Source organism: Berghia stephanieae, chromosome 3 (assembly GCF_034508935.2).
Source record: "Berghia stephanieae isolate SIO BIC M18660-M18661 chromosome 3, UCSD_Bste_1.3, whole genome shotgun sequence".
Lineage (NCBI taxonomy): Eukaryota > Metazoa > Mollusca > Gastropoda > Nudibranchia > Aeolidiidae > Berghia > Berghia stephanieae.
The window spans coordinates 27752196-27770856 of record NC_088362.1 but is presented as its reverse complement, the minus strand read 5'-3'; the positions used below and the strand labels follow the sequence as shown (position 1 = coordinate 27770856).

At 37.8% G+C, this 18661-nt stretch overlaps 1 long non-coding RNA gene across 1 annotated transcript; it reads right to left on the bottom strand.

The window, feature by feature from the left end:
• Positions 1–11261: 11261 nt before the first annotated feature.
• LOC144969510 (uncharacterized) lies at positions 11262–16338 on the bottom strand. The gene is made up of 3 exons (XR_013644763.1): positions 16210–16338; positions 15171–15270; positions 11262–11468 (listed from the first exon to the last, which is right to left on the bottom strand). It is a non-coding gene; the product is annotated as an uncharacterized LOC144969510 (long non-coding RNA).
• Between the last annotated feature and the right edge of the window lie 2323 nt (positions 16339–18661).

Genomic DNA, 18661 nt, shown 5'->3' with positions numbered 1-18661 from the left:
AAAATATACAACAAACAGTTTTATCTTAATTACGTGGTTATGTGGGCTTGATACAACACAAAGCATCGCATTTGAAAATGTATGGGTAGACTTAAATGGTATTTGTTTTGTTTATGAGGAAGTACCTGACTAAATTGAAATCATGTCAGAAATATATGTAAGGAAGATAATATCAGAAGCAGAACGTTTCGGGCTCAAAACCCTTCTTCAGTCAACAGAAACAAAAAATAAAACCATTGTATATACAATACTTAAAACCCTATATAGACGACATAGAAAAATATGCACGTCCTGTCTCTAATAAGATCTTGGGATGTAAATTATTTTGCTTTGAGTTGAGAGAATTTCTATAATGATTTCAGTTATCAGACCTGCAAATAGGTCAAGCTTGTGAAGATCTAGTGATTACCAGACTTGTTTTTATTACCAAATCAACGTGGATTTAGTCTTATAATCACACCCGACGTGAATTTATTTATTTGCAGGTCTGATAACCCAATTTCTTATGGGCTCATTGTTGTATTGGAAATTTCAAAAAAAAAAATGATGCAAAATATTGTCCATTACAACAATGTTAAACTAGGCCCATAAGTGGGTTCGGATGTTAGACCTGTATATATGTACACGTTGATCACACCCCTTCTCACCCAAACCATTCATAAAATTAAGAACTTCGTTCAAATTAAAGGGAATGAAAGCAAAACAATCATTTCGAATTGAATATATTTGAAATTATGATCTATTTATTTAACTATTACTGTGTAATTACGTCATTACTTTCGGCACAGCTCATTACGCACGATTTTGATGACTCTTAACTGATGGATTTCAACCGATGTGCACTTATTTGCAGGTCTGATAATCGAATTCTTTATGGGCCCATTGTTGTAATGGAAATCTATAAAAATGGCGCGAAATATTGTCCATTACACCTAGGTTAAACTAGGCCCACAATTGCGTTCGGATGACAGACATGAATTCAAGTTCACGTCGATTTAAACGCATTCTTTCATCATAAGGGATATGATAGACAAAAAGCAATTGGGTCATAAAATACTGATGTGTGTGTGTGTGTGTGTGTGTGTGTGTGTGGTATAGGTATTGTGTGCGTGTGTGTGTTTGTGTATATGTGTAAGTGCATTTGTGTGAGCATCAAAATTATTTTCGTCAAAAGTCCAAACTCTAGCACTTCTGAGATTTCTCAAGTTGGACATTTGTTCACAATTTGAGAGGCATTTTAATTGATTAATTGAAATGTTTCAGGCAAAAAATGATGAAAATATGTTTTATCGAAATACGGCCAAATTGCTACTATAGTTATTTAAGCATGGAGAATGTGTTAGTATCATAATTTATTGAATTTAAGAACGGATTTTTTAGCTACGGCCTCCAAACAGTAATATGTAGGGGCGACTTAGAAGCTAAAGTTTGTATTTATATTGGTCAGTATGAAACTCGGGCTATGTTTTCATGCTTTTTTGAGGACAACAGATAATATTTTGGTTTCTGGAAGTGAAAAGAAACTAACATTCTACATAACCGGTCATTTATTTTATATGAATCTGTTACACCCCCTTCATAGCACCGATATTCAGAGGTGGGTCACTCTTTTGCTATTGAGTTTTGCTGATAAATCACAATGCGATCTATAAAAACGTATTTAGTTTTAATGTGTCTTTTAGAAATCGGAGTGGCTATTCGTCAGTACTGACCCCCAGGCGCTGGCACCTGCGGGTCAGTACTGACGAACAGGCACCGGCGTCTGGGGGTCAGTACTGACTAATACTATTACTATTACTAGTACTGATGCCAATTGGTCAGTTCTGACCTGGCCACGGGCGTTGACGGTACCAAAATTATGGAAAAATGCCATTTTTTAAAATAACTTGCTCTACGACAAATAAATCAGCATTTCCTGTCCCATACTAGTCGCAGGGAAGCCCTTGTTTTCACTAAATCTTTTTGTCGGTTTACGTGAGATTTGTTTAATAAATATATCAATTAATTAAACAAGTGAAATTGTCCAATCCTGAGAAAAAGACCAAATTTGGTGTTGAAACGCCAAACTGGAAGCCCTATATTTCGGTTCATCCAACGCGCATGCTCACTGCACTGATGCGTGGCGCTAGAACTGAAAGTGAAAGCTCTTTCATTGTCTCGTCTTTCTTCATTCCTGTCATTTGAAATTCGGCTTGCTCGCATCTTACTGAGACAGGAAAAGTAGAAAACGGTAAGGGCTGCCTGAAGCCGGTGATCGTAAAATACTAACGAAAGAGTGAAAATGAAAGGCTTCGTATGGGAACAAAACAGACAATGGACAATGGACAAACCCTTCATTAACACAACAATACACAAATAAACGTGGAAAACAAATAAAATATAATGAAAAATAACTTTGTCGTCTGTACTCAATGGTGGTTGAAGTTGCAGTATGAATGAAATGTCAGCGTGGGTAGAGGATAGGGTGCCCCAGGGGGGTGATCTGATTGATAAGAAAAGGTCAGCGTCAGGGAACAGAATCTTCCAGAAAATAATGGAAGATAAAAGACATATAAGTAGTAGTAGTAGTAGTAGTAGTAGTAGTAGTAGTAGTAGTAGTAGTAGTAGTAGTAGTAGTAGTAGTAGTAGCAGTAGTAGTAGTAGCAGTAGTGGTAGTAGCAGTAGTGGTAGTAGTAGTGAGTGGTAGTAGTATAATAGAATGGACAAAGTATTATAAAAGAATCGTAACAGGAAATATTAGAACACATTTTCCTCTATTTTTCTTTAAATAAAGCTATAACGAAAATATACGGGGAAAAAAAACAATAAAAACAAAATAACCCAAAGAAATAGAATGGACAACATAAAATAAAATAGAATCTTACGGTGGCTTGAAATAACGAGTCATATCGTTGCCCCAACGGCATCTAACGCGTTAGAAATCAAAGTTATCTAGGTGACCAAGTGTTACTGTGTGCCATCGGATAAGTTGGCCCGAGAGCCTGGAATTTTAATTGTTTTTGTTTTTTTTTAAATGGTATACTTTTGGAAGTGACGAATAAGTGCGAAGAGGTCTTTGCACTGACGAACAGGTCCGATGTTCGTCAGTGCTGATCAATGGTGGGCGGTGGCACAGACCGAAGAGAGGTTGTCTGTGGGCGGTGGCACCTGTTGTTCAATACTGACCAATAGACACCAGGTTATTGGTCAGTACTGACCTCCAGGCACTGGCGTCTGTTCGTCAGTACTGACCCGCATGTGCTAGCGCCTGGGAGTCAGTACTTACCAATAGCCCTAGCCTTTATAAATTATCTACGGGTGTTTTTCTAATATTTCATATCATCAACCCTTTCATGTCAAAATCTGAGATAAAATTTTGATGATCCACTATCTCAAAATCTGAAAATAAAAATCAAACACAAGGACATAAATTTTATATACTATATATACTATATATATATATATATATATATATATATATATATATTTTATATATATATATATACATACATCAACACTTCCCGTATATTGCCCTAGTGGCTGTCATGTTCTTTATTTTACATGATTAACAAATTCGAACAAGATGTAGTTCGATTTCACAATGATACTTTATTCTTTGACTTTTACATAGGCTGTCTATTTTTGGGAACCGGGAACGGATCCTAGTTTCGCTTTCGTACGGGACAATAACAATAACATCTTCCATACACTAATTTGGTATATCTAATTATTATCGTGAATGCTTACATTTTTCAGGTATAGGAATTATATGGCATCCCTCTTCTTTAAGATAAAGATTTACATTTACTATAACTCAAAGTAGGCTTTAATCTAAGCTGCTCTTAACAACAACATACAGTTATAACTGTGCACACATACTGATCCATATTTTCATTCTCGATAATGAAAAAAAAAATATAATTATTTGACTTAGTATGGCTAACAATATTAATGACTTATCTCTATTCTATTTAATTATTCTCGACAGTAAATTAGGTATATAATCCATATATTGTTTCTGGTTGGTAGTCGGTAATCAAAAATGTTTCTGGTAACTGGTAGGTAATCCATTCGAAAAGGTTTGTGTTTGTTGTCTAACTAACCACAATCTATGAAATATGTACAGCTACTGCACATATGCATAGCTCTAGCAGCTTTAACTAGTGTCTAATGGACCTAATGTGTTTTTTTTTTTTTTTTTTTTTGTTTTTTTTTTTTTGCAAATTGGGTGTGGACGTCGATTTTATTTCATTTTCCTTAACAATGGCCATGCCTATGATGTGTATTTTGAAGGTTTTATAACAGTACGTCCACTTCTAGTAGTGTATGGATGTGTTTTAATGGGGTGTTCCTGTGGAGACACGTTGTCTCCACGAACAGGCGTGCGTTCGTGCACTGGCTGTTCTCGCGAAGGTGAGCATGGGGGCTCGACCATCGCATTTGGAGGTTTCTCATGTAGTTTGCCTTGTGGGTCGTTGAGAGGCATATTGTTACCGTTCGTTTTTGGCTTGTTGAAGAATGGAACGTCTCTAAGCTGGTTTCTGTTTCGACGAATATTTTGTCCAGTGTTTGATTGGACAATGTATGATCTGGGGTGTTTATGTTTGTGTACTATCTTCCCCGGTATCCATCTCTTTGTGGATTGGTCTTGGTAAACAATCGGTTGTTCGTTGTCGAGAGCTGTTAATGGGCGTGCAGCTCTATTGTAGTAGTGAGCTTGTTGTTGTTGCCTTTGTTCCAGTGCTTTGGTTGTGGAATTGAAGTTGTTTGGTTTTGTTGGTCGTCGTGGAAGACCATCACTCAGGGTTCGATTGAGTAGAGTTTGTGCGGGCGATGGGGTGTTATTATCGATAGGGGTATTGCGTAGTGCAATCATTGACAGATATGGGTCTGAGTTTGATTCCATAGCTTTCAGTAAAGTTCTTTTTACAATCTTTACTTGACTCTCGATGAACCCATTACTTTGTGGGTAATGTGGGGAGCTTGTTTTGTGTCGGATGTTGTAGCTGTTGATTAGGTCTTTGTATGCGTTGCCGATGAAGTGAGGGCCATTGTCTGATCGGATGACGGCTGGTATTCCATGTTCGCTAATTATCTGCTTTGTGAGAGTTGCCCCTTTTGGCTCGTGCTTTGGCCTCTGGGTATTTTCCTAACAAAGGGAAATTTGGAGAAGTAGTCAGACACCAGTATGTATTCTTCCCCTTTCAGGTAGAAGAAGTCTGTTCCTATGGTGTGCCATGGCCCTGGGGGTATTTCAGTCTGTACCAGGGGTTCTTTTTTTTTGGGCTGGTTGGAGGGATTGGCAGGTGTTGCATGCCTTGGTGATCTCTTCGATATCTCGGTTGATGTTTCTCCAGTAGACTGAGTCCCGGGCGCGCAGTTTTGTCTTCTCAATTCCGAGATGTGGTTCATGCAGTTTCTGGAGTATTTCTTTTTTCATGGATGTGGGTATGATTACTCTGCGATTTTTCATGAGGATCCCCTCTTCCAGACCGATTTCGTCGCGGTAATTCCAGTAAGGTTTCGTGAGAACGGAGGTCTCATGTATTTTCTCAGGCCATCCCGTGAAGACGATCTCCTTGAGCGCATTCAGCTCATGGTCCTTGGCTGTCTCCTCCCGGATTCTCTGCAAAATGTTTTTGCTGAATTGAGGCATTACTTCGTGGATTTTTACATCCATGTCTTTAATTTGATCATTTTTCTCTGGTGACAGCCTGGATAAAGCATCTGCGATTTGCATGTCTTTCCGGGGATGTAGATGAGGTTAAGATCATATGGCTGTATCCTTAACAGCATGCGTTGTAGTCTAGGGGGTGCTGCTTTCAGGTGCTTTAATTGGATCGTTGTGAGTGGCTTATGGTCAGTTTCAAGAGTAAATTGTTGTCCATATACGTATGTGTGAAACCGTTCACACCCGTAGACAACTGCGAGTAGCTCTCTCTCTATGTTCGCGTACCTTGTCTCTTCGTCTGTTAATGCTTTGCTGGCGAAGGCGACTGGCTGGCCATCTTGTAGGAGTGTGGCACCCAGTCCCTTCAGTGAGCTGTCGACCTGTAATGTTATCGGCTTTTTACTGTCGAAATATGCCAGTGTTGTGTGACTTGAGATTGCTTCTTTGATTTTCCTGAAAGCGTCATCGTGGCTGGCATTCCAATCAAAGTTGTGCCCCTTTTTTATAAGATCCCTGAGGGGTGCGGTGAGGTCACTAGCTCCTTTGATGAAGGTACTCGTGTATGTTGTGAGTCCAAGGAATGATTGCAGCTCCTGAGTGTTTGTCGGAGGTGCCATGTTTTGCAGTGCTGATACCTTGTCTGGATCTGGTTTTACCCCGTCTTCGGTGCATATTATTCCGTAGAATTTAATCTCTTTCTGTTTGATTTTGCATTTTTCGGGGTTCAATTTGAGACCGGTTTCTTGGCATTTGTTTATCATTCCCTTCAGGTTGTCATCATGTTCTGTTTCTGTCTTCCCGCAAACAACGATGTCATCTGAAATTCCGACGACTCCGGGGCAGCCTTCGAACGTCTGGTCGATTTTCATTTGGAAGATATCCTGACTCATCTTTAAACCGAAAGGACATCGTAAGAAACGATATCTGCCGAAAGGAGTGTTAAAGGTGGTGAGGTAGCTGGATTCTTCTTCGAGTTCAATATTCCAATATCCGCATTTTGCGTCAAAAATCGAGAAATATTTTGCCCCGGACAGTTTCGGTAGGATCTCTTCGAGTGTTGGGGTGACATAATGTTCTCTTCTTATCGCTTTATTGAGGTCCTTTGGGTCCAGGCATAATCTCAACCTGCCGTTGCTTTTCTCCCGGTATACAAGACTGTTGACCCATTTTGTTGGTTCACATTCACGTACTTTCGTAATTATTTCATTTTCGCACATTTCATCCAATTCCTTCTTTATTTTGTCTTTTAGCGTGATGGGTACTTTTCTTTGAGCATGTATCACCGGAGGGACATTTGGATCGACGTGTATCTTATATTTCCCTCTAATTTGCCAATACCATCGAAAGTTTCTGGAAAGATCTGGATCAGATTTTCTTTGGAGTCAGTTTTATTTTCCTGTATCTGGCAGTTTAGAGTAACAAGATTCAATTTCTCTGCTGATGGTAACCCCATTATTGCTGCTCCTTCGTCTTCTGTGACATAGAATGTTGCTGAATGCTTTATTTTGTTGTACTGACATTCAATTTGGCATGTTCCAAACTGTCTGATCTTATGGCCACCATAGCCAGTCAATATTTTGTGAGATGGAGTGAGTGAGGTTGGTTTCCCATCTTTGTCGATGTCGTCGGGGAACATTTGTTTGAAAAGTCTCAAGGGCAGTGCATTTCCTTGAGCGCCTGTGTCTACCTTGACTTTGAGTGTAGTTTTTGTTGTCTTGTATTGTGGCAAGTCGATTTGTATATATGCGAATGCTTCATCCCTCTTCTTTTTAGTTGAGTCTATTGTCTGGAATTCGATGTAATCGAAAATTACTTCTTCACCAGAATCGGACTGCTCACGAACTTCGTGTACGGATTTTGATTTTGTTTGGTTGTATTTTAGCTTCCTGCAGACTTTGGCAAAATGGTTCGGTTTTTTGCAGTATTTGCATGTTTTGTTTCGAGCAGGGCATTTCGTCGGATGGTGAGCCGTGCCACCACAGTTGAGGCAGTGAGAGAAGTTTGGTTTGGTTTGGTGAGTGGGTGCTTTGGTACCTTTTCGGTGTCCGACAGGACGGTGTCCTGAGTCTTTTCTGAAGGTATTTATATCAACATGATTGACTTGCGGCGCGTTTTGAAAGCTAGATAACTGATGAACTGTTGCCTCAATTGATCGTGCTATGTCTAACGCTTTGTCCAGTTGAATGTCCTCATCTTGGAGCAACCGTTCACGTATTTTGTCGTTTTTCGTCCCGAATATGATTCTATCTCGGATGAGGGAGTTTTTTATTTCGCCATAATCACATTCCTTTGCGATCAGTCGTAATTCGGTGACAAACTGGTCTATTGTCTCATTCTCTTTTTGGAGGCGGGAGTTGAAATGATATCTGGCCATGATTGTGTTCTTTTTAGGTTGGCAGTATTCACTGAATTTGTCAAACAGCGTCTGTACTGGAGTGTCTGTTGCCAATGACCAGGTATTATAAATATCACGTCCTGCTTGTCCAATGTAAAGTAGAAAGTAGCTCGATTTTTTGCTCATCTTTCTTTTCGGCTAACGGACCCGTTAGAAGGAGTTTCATATGTTGGCTCCAAGATCGCCAGTTTTCTGCGATATTGCCGCTTTCAAAATCCATGGATGGCGGTTTAAGTGCATCCATTGTGCTTCGAATGATTGAACTTGATTTTCTGACCTGACTGTTACGATAACCTTGAGTTTCTGTACTGACTGAGACTTGATTTTCTGTTCAGATCGAGATTCGATTTTCAGCGATTTTCCTACGCAATATCAATAAATAACAGTGTAAATGTACTTATAAACTTGCCTGACACCATGTCATGTTCTTTATTATACATGATTAACAAATTTGAACAAGATGTAGTTCGATTTCACAATGATACTTTATTCTTTGACTTTTACATAGGCTGTCTATTTTTGGGAACCGGGAACGGATCCTAGTTTCGCTTTCGTACGGGACAATAACAATAACATCTTCCATACACTAATTTGGTATATCTAATTATTATCGTGAATGCTTACATTTTTCAGGTATAGGAATTATATGACAGTGGCATGTAACTTGACAGTACTGTAGACGTAAACAAATTATATATATATATATATATATATATATATATATATATATATATATATATATATATATATATATATATATATATCATACACTCCAAGATTTAATATCCAGGAAAAACGTTCCGATCACCTCTGCCTTCGATCTGGTTTTTTAGTAATGTATTAATGTTTTCATTTGGGTTTATTTGTTGGCTGAAGAAGGGTTTTGAACTCAAAACGTTTCGTGTTTGGTATTTTCTTCTTTTTTGAAGCTGCTGTTATATTGATTTTTGTTTATAACATTTTACAGTCCACAGATTCTAGCAGCTTAGTGCGGCTTTTCCAGAGATGTTGAAAACCAGCTGCAAATGTCAATGACGACTTTAGAAATATAAGTCTTTAAAATCTGGAAAAGACTTTATGGACACCACGTAGATTTCGTAATTTGATATTTTCCTACAAATATCAAAAACATGTCAATTGAAAGAATGAAGGAAGATGAATCAGTAAAACGTGTAACTTACATGGGAGCTCACCGTGTGATTAAAATCGAACAGGCATATAAATAATTCAGTGGCGAAATCAATTGCAGCGGTTGGAATCCTGAGCCAAACCTGTACCAGTAACCACAGGGTATAAACACAAGCTTACAGCCTACAGTCATCAATTTGGCCAACAATAGAATATGCCTTTACTGTGCGGGACCCAAAGACTCCACAAATGTCACCGATATGTTTGTAAAACAAAATATATCTCTCTTGACCTACTAAATCATAGGGAATGAGATTAGCGGAAGAGTAGCGTCCCTTGATCGGACATCACCTTACAGAGAGAACGTCAATTTGGTTTTGCGCATGCGTCTCTCTCGTCTTCGCTTTCGGTGAAGTTTCTCATGCCGTTTTCATAAACGCGGACTAGCGCTTTGTCTCTGACTATCTCTGACTACAGTCAAGGACTTGAAAAAAATCGGATTTCATGCGAACTAACTAAGCAAGTCCGAGACTAAAATCACGGCACCTTCGGACTTAATTTGGCCAAGTTTTAGTCATTTGCTGGGGCATGACTTCATGCTTTCGTCTGAGACTGGCTAGTTACTAGGATACAACATAGCGTTAACAAGATAACAACTATTTTTATATCAAGTGCGCTTCGATTCGGAAAGAAAATTCATCGATTACGAATGACAGAAACAAAAAGAGACTGTCCTGTTGCCATTGACACTGGCTTTTAAAAAAACTATAAGATTAGTGCAGATCGTCGAAAGTACACATTTTTGTGAGTAATTTTTTAAAGAAACTGAATCTATCGGCTCGCGGCTACGAGTGAACGAGACTCTAAAATCGAAGGGTTTGCATCAAAGAACAACCAAAAAGAAATTATTAGAAAGTATAGTGGGGACAAAATTTATTATGCTGGCATTGAAACATACTGACATAATGTAATTCATCAGAACACACTTTCTCTTTTGTTTGTTTATATATTTTTTTTTAATTTTTGGGGGGTTCAATTTCTTTGAGTTTCAATCACCGTGTACGCCGGTCTCAATGAAACTTCCATTGACCTAAATATAGAATTGGCAGTCCACAATAGACATCATTGCAGTCTATAACAGTAGACAGTCAATATCACGTGATTTAAAGTAAGTTAGATTATGAAAAAGAACGAAATGTTATATATACCGCAAGTGTTGCTCATTTCCCCTTTGGAAATCTTTAGCGTTGAAAAAGTATGAAGGCGGGTATCTTACCTGCTATCGTGTACTAGAGCGCGTGATGTTACCAGCACAAAACAGCCGAATTAGTCACTGTCCTTACAACGCCCACTGCTAATCAAGAGACTAGTTAGTCCGATACTAAAAAGCGTTCATGAAATCTGATTTTTCTTAGTCACTGGCTCCGTTTAGCTTAAGACTAACAAGTCATTAAACTAGACTAGTAAATTACTAAATCTAGTCATCATTCATGAAAACGGGCCAAGATCTTTTTCTTAAATCAGACCTGTGAACTTGTAGATTTTAGAAATTCGTAATTTTGAGGAGATCAAAGCTGTATGTAGACGGTATAGTTGACCTTAAAAATGAACCATTTACCCTCACAAAGACTAAATAGAACTTCAAGGTCCTTATAATTGTGTAGTCTGGTAACAACGTTCATTTTAAATAAGCTTTAACATAAATTAAAGAACTGAACTAGTGTATATGAATGGTGCCAGACAAAACAAGAAAGAAGAATACAAGAAAAAAAAAACAATCCCAAATTATCAGTCGACCTCCTTAGAGAATGCCAGGACGGGCCCAGTTGCACTGACTATGACCTTATTCTGTGGAGTGGGTTCGGTGTTGGAGCGACGAGCTATGATGATGATGATGATGATCATCATCATCATCATCATCATCATAATCATCATCATCATCATCATCATCATCATCATCATCATCATCATCATAATCATCATCATTATCATCATAATCATCCTCATCATCATCATCATCCTGAGCACGATAAATCGTATTAAAACAAGGAAGATAATTTTAGAAATTACCACTCTACAGAAAAACCCTTTATTTCATGGAAGAATGTAATTTATTCATAAATGACGAACACAACTACCCTAAGCTCGTTGGGTGAAAACTTCATACGGACTGGAATTTAAAAGCAATTCCTGAAAAGGATTTGCTTGTTCTTGTAGTGGAAGACGAGGCCTATTGGATTGCATCGCGTCACTTTTTCACCTTCGACTATTACAGTCACTTTTTGACATTTGAGTCTGCGGACGAGAAGAAAAAGTAGAGGAAAACAAACAATGGGAAGGATTTAGGGACAGAATATACATTTTAAAACAAAACAAAATATAGAGAAATACCATAAATTATTATTATTATCATTATTATCATTATTATTATTATTATTATTATTATTATTATTATTATTATTATTATTTTATATTATTATTATTATTATTATTATTATTATTATTATTATTATTATTATTATTATTATTATTATTATATTATTATTATTATTATTATTATTATTATTATTATTATTATTATTATTATTTTTATTATTATTATTATTTATTATTATTATTTTTATTATTATTTATTATTATTATTATTATTATTTATTATTATTATTATATTATTATTATTATTATTATTATTATTATTTTTATTATTATATTATTGTTATTGTTATATTATTATTATTATTATTATTATTATTATTATTATTATTATTATTATTATTATTATTATTATTATTGTTATTTCTGTTGGGTGATTACGTTTCCTTATGTAATTCTCTCTAACAAACTATAAAACTTTGTAGGTTTTCACATATCATCAATACTCAAATTTACCAATTTGACATTGCAAACGCATGGAGCCTCCTAAGTTACTCGTCTATGTATTAATGCTATGCGTTTAGTTAAATAGCTCACAACATCCGCAAGCTGAATATAAAGTACCAACACATAATCATGTGCGACCTTAAACGGTTATAGTCTGATTATAGTGAGAAATAACAATTAAATAACTGTATAAAAACAATAATAAAAAGATGAGTGACGTTAATTTTCCGTTCCTTCTGTACACGGTGTTAGGTGTGGCAATTCAACTCCTTTCATTATTGTGTCAAAATGTTGCGGCATATTCTTCTTCTTCTTCTTCTTCTTCGTCTTGTGGAAACCTCCAATATTGTCGAGGATCACTCCACAGTTGTGGAGTAGGGTTTTACATTGTAAACTTGTTAAAACTCTGCACATAATGCTTATAAAAAATACATATATAGATTAAAAAGTCATGTTGTGAACTCTAGCAATCGCGTGAAGGCATGTTGGCAACCGTTTTCAGCCACTTCAGCTGGGAGGCTGTTCCATAGTCGGGCAGTGGAAGGGAAAAACAAATACAGGTGGGCGTCCGTTTTTGGTGTTGGGATGGTTACTCTTGCTGTGTGTCCTTTCGTAGTTCTTGTGCCGATATCTTTAATATCGTTTGGAAGTTTAAGGCAGAAATTTTTGTAGTAGATTTTGTGGAACAATTTAAATTTATCTATCTTTCTTCTCTTTTCCAGAGGTTCAAGGCCAATCCGTTGTGTTATTTCAGAAGCACTTGAGAAAGAATCGAATATGTTTATGATGCGTTTTGCTGCTTTTCTTTGGATGTTTTCTCGGGTGTCGATGGTTTTCTTTGTATATGGGTCCCAAATTGAGCTGCCATACTCCAAAATTGGTTTGACAATAGTTTTAAAAGCAAGGGTTAGAGTTGAGATTGGGCATCTTTTTAAATTGCGGTTGATGTAAGCGTTTGTTTGATTTGCCTTTGAAGCCAGGTGACATATGTGGTCGTTCCATTTGAGGTTTTAGCTAACTCAATACCAAGGTATTTTGCTGTCTTCACATGTCCCAGGTTTTGACCATAAAGTTGGTATTCAAATGTTATCGGTGCTGTCTTATTTGTGATGGTTAAAACATTGCACTTTGATACGTTGAATTCCATTTGATTTATTGTTTCCATTCTTGTAATTTAGCTAGATCGTCATTTTGTGTTTTGCAGTCATCTGTTGTTCTTATCTGATTATATAATGCTGTGTCATTAGCAAAGAGGCGCCCTTTTGACCTTATACCTCGTTGAAGATCATTTATGTACACTAAAATAGGATGGGCCCAAGGACTGAGCCCTGAGGTAGACCCGATGTCACCATCCCGATAGTGGAAGTCTCGCCGTCGACAAGAACTTGTTGGGTGCGATTGTCCAGAAATGCTGCAATCCATTGTAAGGTTTTGTTCCTGATACCAACGTCATACAATTTCTGGATTAACTGAAGGTGAGGAACCTTGTCGAAGGCCTTGGGAAAGTCCAGTATCACTAGATCAATTTGACCTCCTTTATCAATAGCAGCCCACAGACCATGTGTTAATGATATAAGTTGAGTTTGACATTAGCGGAACTTCCTAAATCCGTGCAGTTCATCACAAAAAATACTGTTAGTTTCGAGATATTCAGTTATTGGGGATCTCACTATATGCTCTAACAGTTTGCAGCAAATGCAAGTTAATGAAATTGGGCGGTAGTTTTGAGCCCTCCTTCTATCACCTTTCTTGTAGATGGATTGGACAAGAGCGTGCTTCCAAACAATTGGTATGTCTCCCGTTTCAAGAGAGAGTTTGAACAAATGTGCTAGGGCAGATGCAAATTCGTTACTCAATATCTTTAAGAGACGGGATGGTATTTTGTCTGGGCCACATGCTTTCTTTGGATCTAGAGTGGCGAGGAGTTTGGAAACGCCCTCTACTGTCACATTGATTTCGGCCATAGTGTTGTGATCGTTTCTTCGTCTTGTAGTTGTTGAGTTGAAATTTTGGTATGAGCTTTTGAAGCAAAAACAGAGTAGAATTGGTTATTAAGTAGGTTTGCTTTTTCCTTTGCGTCAGAGTATAATACATGACCATGCTCAAGGGGCGCTATACCAACAATACTCACACACTGAGGCTGATTCGGCTGCTTGGTGGGTCTTAAGTTGGTACTGGATGCAAGCCATGCGATAAGCCCTGGGGAAAGCATCTATTTACGTGTTCTCTCTCTCTCTCTCTCTCTCTCTCTCTCTCTCACTCACTCTCTCTTCTCTCGCTCTCGCTCTCTTACACACACACAAACACACACACACACACACACACACACGAGATGTCTTTTGCTTGAAGTTTGCCGAGTTTGAAGTTCCCATGTGATAATATTTGCTGTTTATGCCAGGTTTCTGGATAGTTCCATACGAATTCTAACGCTCGTAGGAAATTATCAGTAGATTTTTGACCAATCAAAACATTGAATTTGTGACACACCTTCACACGTGCTCGGACAAACATGGTTGTTTATAAGCAATAACGTGAATGATATATCGACCTCTCTCTCTCTCTCTTTCTCTCTCTCTCTCTCTCTCTCTCTCTCTCTCTCTCTCTCTCTCTCTCTCTCTCTCTCTCTCTGACCATTGTTATTGTTTTTAAACCACCTAATGGATGACTAGTTATCACACGATTTTCTCGATCAAATTATGAACGTTTAACTTTACACATATTTTTCTACGTTGGTTCTATAGATAGAATGCGCTTGGCCAAGGAGTTCACAACATTGCCATCCGGAAGTATAACGGACCAACACACAAACTCTGTGTAACCATGAACTTTTATAGTCTGGTTAATACAGTTTAGTGAGAACAACTCACAAACGCGGATGGCAAAAACAATAACAAAGGCCTGAGTGACGTCATCTGCATACTATCTATTGATTAAGTGGTAGAACAGTGGGTATTTTACTGAGAAACAAACCATCGATAGTAAAGCCTGTGTTGTTTGCATTGTTTACCAATCCCTACCAATTTTTACATCATGACGGCGTGGTTATCTTAGTGTCTTCTATTGTTATAAAAAGGTACGACTTCAGTATTTATATTTACATTTATAGAAAAGTCTTACCTGCACACAGCTTGTGGATTCTTGGGGCATTTGAATGGGCAAGGGTACTTTATGAAACCATAACTAGCGCAATTTGCCACTGCAATAGTGGCGAGTAGGACTGGTCAGAAAGAACAAAAAAGATTACTTTTTTTTTGCCTTTATTAGCCCATAATTCTAATCGTAAAATGGTGTTCACAACATTGCCATTCGGAAATATAACAGACATACACACAAAACGGTGTGTAACTTTGAACGTTTTTAGTTTAGTTAATACAGTTTAGTAGGAATTACTTATAGATAGAATGCGCTTGGCCAAGGAGTTCACAACATTGCCATCCGGAAGTATAACGGACCATCACACAAACTCTGTGTAACCATGAACTTTTATAGTCTCGTTAATACAGGCAATGTTGTGAACTCCTTGGCCAAGCGCATTCTATCTATAGTTTGGTTAATACAGTTGCGTGAGAATTAGTCATAAACATGGATGGCAAAAAACAATAACAAAGGACTGAAGATTCTATCTATAGATAGAATGCGCTTGGCCAAGGAGTTCACAACATTGCCATCCGGAAGTATAACGGACCAACACACAAAACTCTGTGTAACCATGAACTTTTATAGTCTGGTTAATACAGTTTAGAGAGAACAACTCACAAACGCGGATGGCAAAAAACAATAACAAAGGCATGTGTGACGTCATCTTCATTCTATCTATAGATAGTTCGAAGATAACGTCACTCATGTCTTTCTTCTTGGTTTTTTTTTTTTTTTTTTGCCATCCGCGTTTATGAGTACCTCTCACTAAACTGCATTAACCAGACTATAAACCTTCAAGGTTACACACAGTTTTGTGTGTTGGCCAGTTTTACTTCCGGATGGCAATGTTGTGAACTTCTTAGCCAAGTGCATACTATCTATAGATAGTTTATGAGTTATTATCACTAAACTATAAACGTTTAATATTACACATCGTTTTGTGTGTTGGTCCGTTATACTTCCGGATGGCAATGCTGTGAGCTGCTTAACCAAGTGCATACTATCTATAAAAACTTACAGACAAGTACAGCTGCACTCTTCATCTTTCAAAATAGATAGAGAGAGGAAATTGTCTTCACTCGCAAAGATCACCGATGAACGGAAAGCTTTATCGTTCGATAAACCTTTGTCTCTGACGGAGAGTGAGTAGCACACAATCAAAAGTGCTCACAGTTATAATTGATACCATTTTTATATGGTCATTTCCGTCACCCACTCATCCCCCCCCCCCCACCCTCACCCCACCCCTTGATAATGATATTATTATGAATGAATTTAATAGGACCTGGGTAAATTATTGTTGGGTGGACCTGAACAAATGATATGGACAATGCGAGGGTTAAGGAAAGTGTATGTATTTATCTACTTAACCATCAAGTACATCAAGTAATAAATCAGATAAACAAAAATGAATAGGATAGGATAGCTTCAAAGCCGAACAAAATACCAAACACGGACCGTTTCAAGCTCAAAACCCTTCTTCAGCCAACAACAAAAACGTTCTCAAAACGCTTGACAAAGGGTCCTTGACCAACAGCGATTTTTGATGTTTAAAGCCTTTCATAAACCAATTACATTATCAATGAAGATGATTATAGCTAAATATCCATTATTCAAACCATAGGAAAATGTGTCTTTAGGGTCTATTCCAAGAGAAGACTGGAATAACATAGGCGTCAGTCGTAGTGGAGCGCCGCAAATTGAGCTAGGGCGAGGTGAATTGCCCCAGCGCAGCGGCGAGTATTTGAACTCGATAACTTCCGGATGCAAAGCAAAGACCGTACCGCTGAGCCACGCAGCCCTCTCGCTGTATCTTTCCATGATAGTGTCGAAGCTGATGAAGACTCGAAAGCTGCATTTGTTTTTTTCTGAAAAGACATCAAGAACAAGAGAAACCTTCGATGTTTGAAGGCATAAGACAAACATTATTTAACCTAGACATGCGCAATAAAAATTCAAATGTTTCATGATCATATAGTGCGATAAAGTCAGACCATTTTCTCATTTACTTGCCTTTGGGATCAAGACTATCTAAAGATTAAAAAAAGTAATGATATGAGTTCTTTCTGAAATTATTCTGTATGTTCTTGAACAGGTGAACTGGATCATTAATTTTAAAAGAAAAGAGAATTGTGCTTAATTAATCCATGGATTTTGCTCATCATTTTTTACAAATGTCTGAAAAAAGGACTGATTTATTTCATCATTATCATATGCAATGGACTGATCGAAGGAAAGAGAGCTAGATGAAGACAAAGAATGACATATCTAACCGGCAACGGGCTCAAGAGTACAAGCCACGGTGGATGGTGATGATGCCATGGCAACAACACTTCCTCCACGCCCCTCAAAGTGATACAAAGTTGCAAGAAGATGTGGACTGTAAAAAAGTAATAAACAAATATGAATATAACAGCTTCAGAAAAGAACAAAATACCAAACACGGAACGTTTCGGGCTCAAAGCACTTCTTCAGCCAACAACAAAAACGTTCTCAAAACGCCTTACAAAGGGTCCTTGACCAACAGCAACCCGTAACATGTGGAACGAGACATGATGCCTGATAGGCGATGTTACAATTTTTTCCGACATATACAACGCTGTTAATGGCCAGGTACTCGTTTTAACCTGAACACGGTGAGAGAATGTGAGTAAATTGTCTTTTCCAATGACTCAACTATGAGCCGAGCGAGTCTCGAACCCAGGACCTTCCGATCCGAAAGCGAGTGTCATACCACAAGAAAGCATAGCCGATGAAAAAGGGGAAAACCAAAACGTCCACATTGTCTTTTTTCGCATATTAAATTGAAGCTTACATTCAATTTCACATTGTTATTTATTTCTTCGAGCTTCGGGCAGCAACATTTACATTATCTGAGGACAATAGAAAATGAGCCTAATTCAATAAAGCAATTGCAGGTCCAGAGGAAAACCTTGGTCGAATCAGCTGAAAGAGTATTCATGTGAGAATAGGCTTCAACAGCCGTGACGTCACTTACTTCCCTCGTAATGACGCAAAGTAACTTAGTAACTGGTTCTAAACTATCGGAACAATGGCGGACGCCCTTATGAAATACTTCTCCGTCGAGCATAAAAGTGTATCCAGAGGAGAAAAACATGATAAATCTGATCATGTTTTGACATTTATACATTGTGATCAAATGACATGTGGAAAAGTTCTAGCCAGCATGAAGAATAAAAAGTACGGATTTTCTTTGTTTAGAACCAAGCTGCTGGTTGCTGGGCGGACGTGACATCAGACTATTGAATCCTCTTAGAAAGCGGAGTAAGACGCAATGCATTATATGCCCACGAGGTCAGAATACTCCAGATGGCGTTGATCATCATCTCTGATTACAGCCATGTCAGGATCCAGTCTGATCGAGTCAGTCGGAAGCGATTTTTTATGTTTAAAGCCTTTCATAACCCAATTACATTATCAATGAAGATGATTATAGCTAAATATCCATT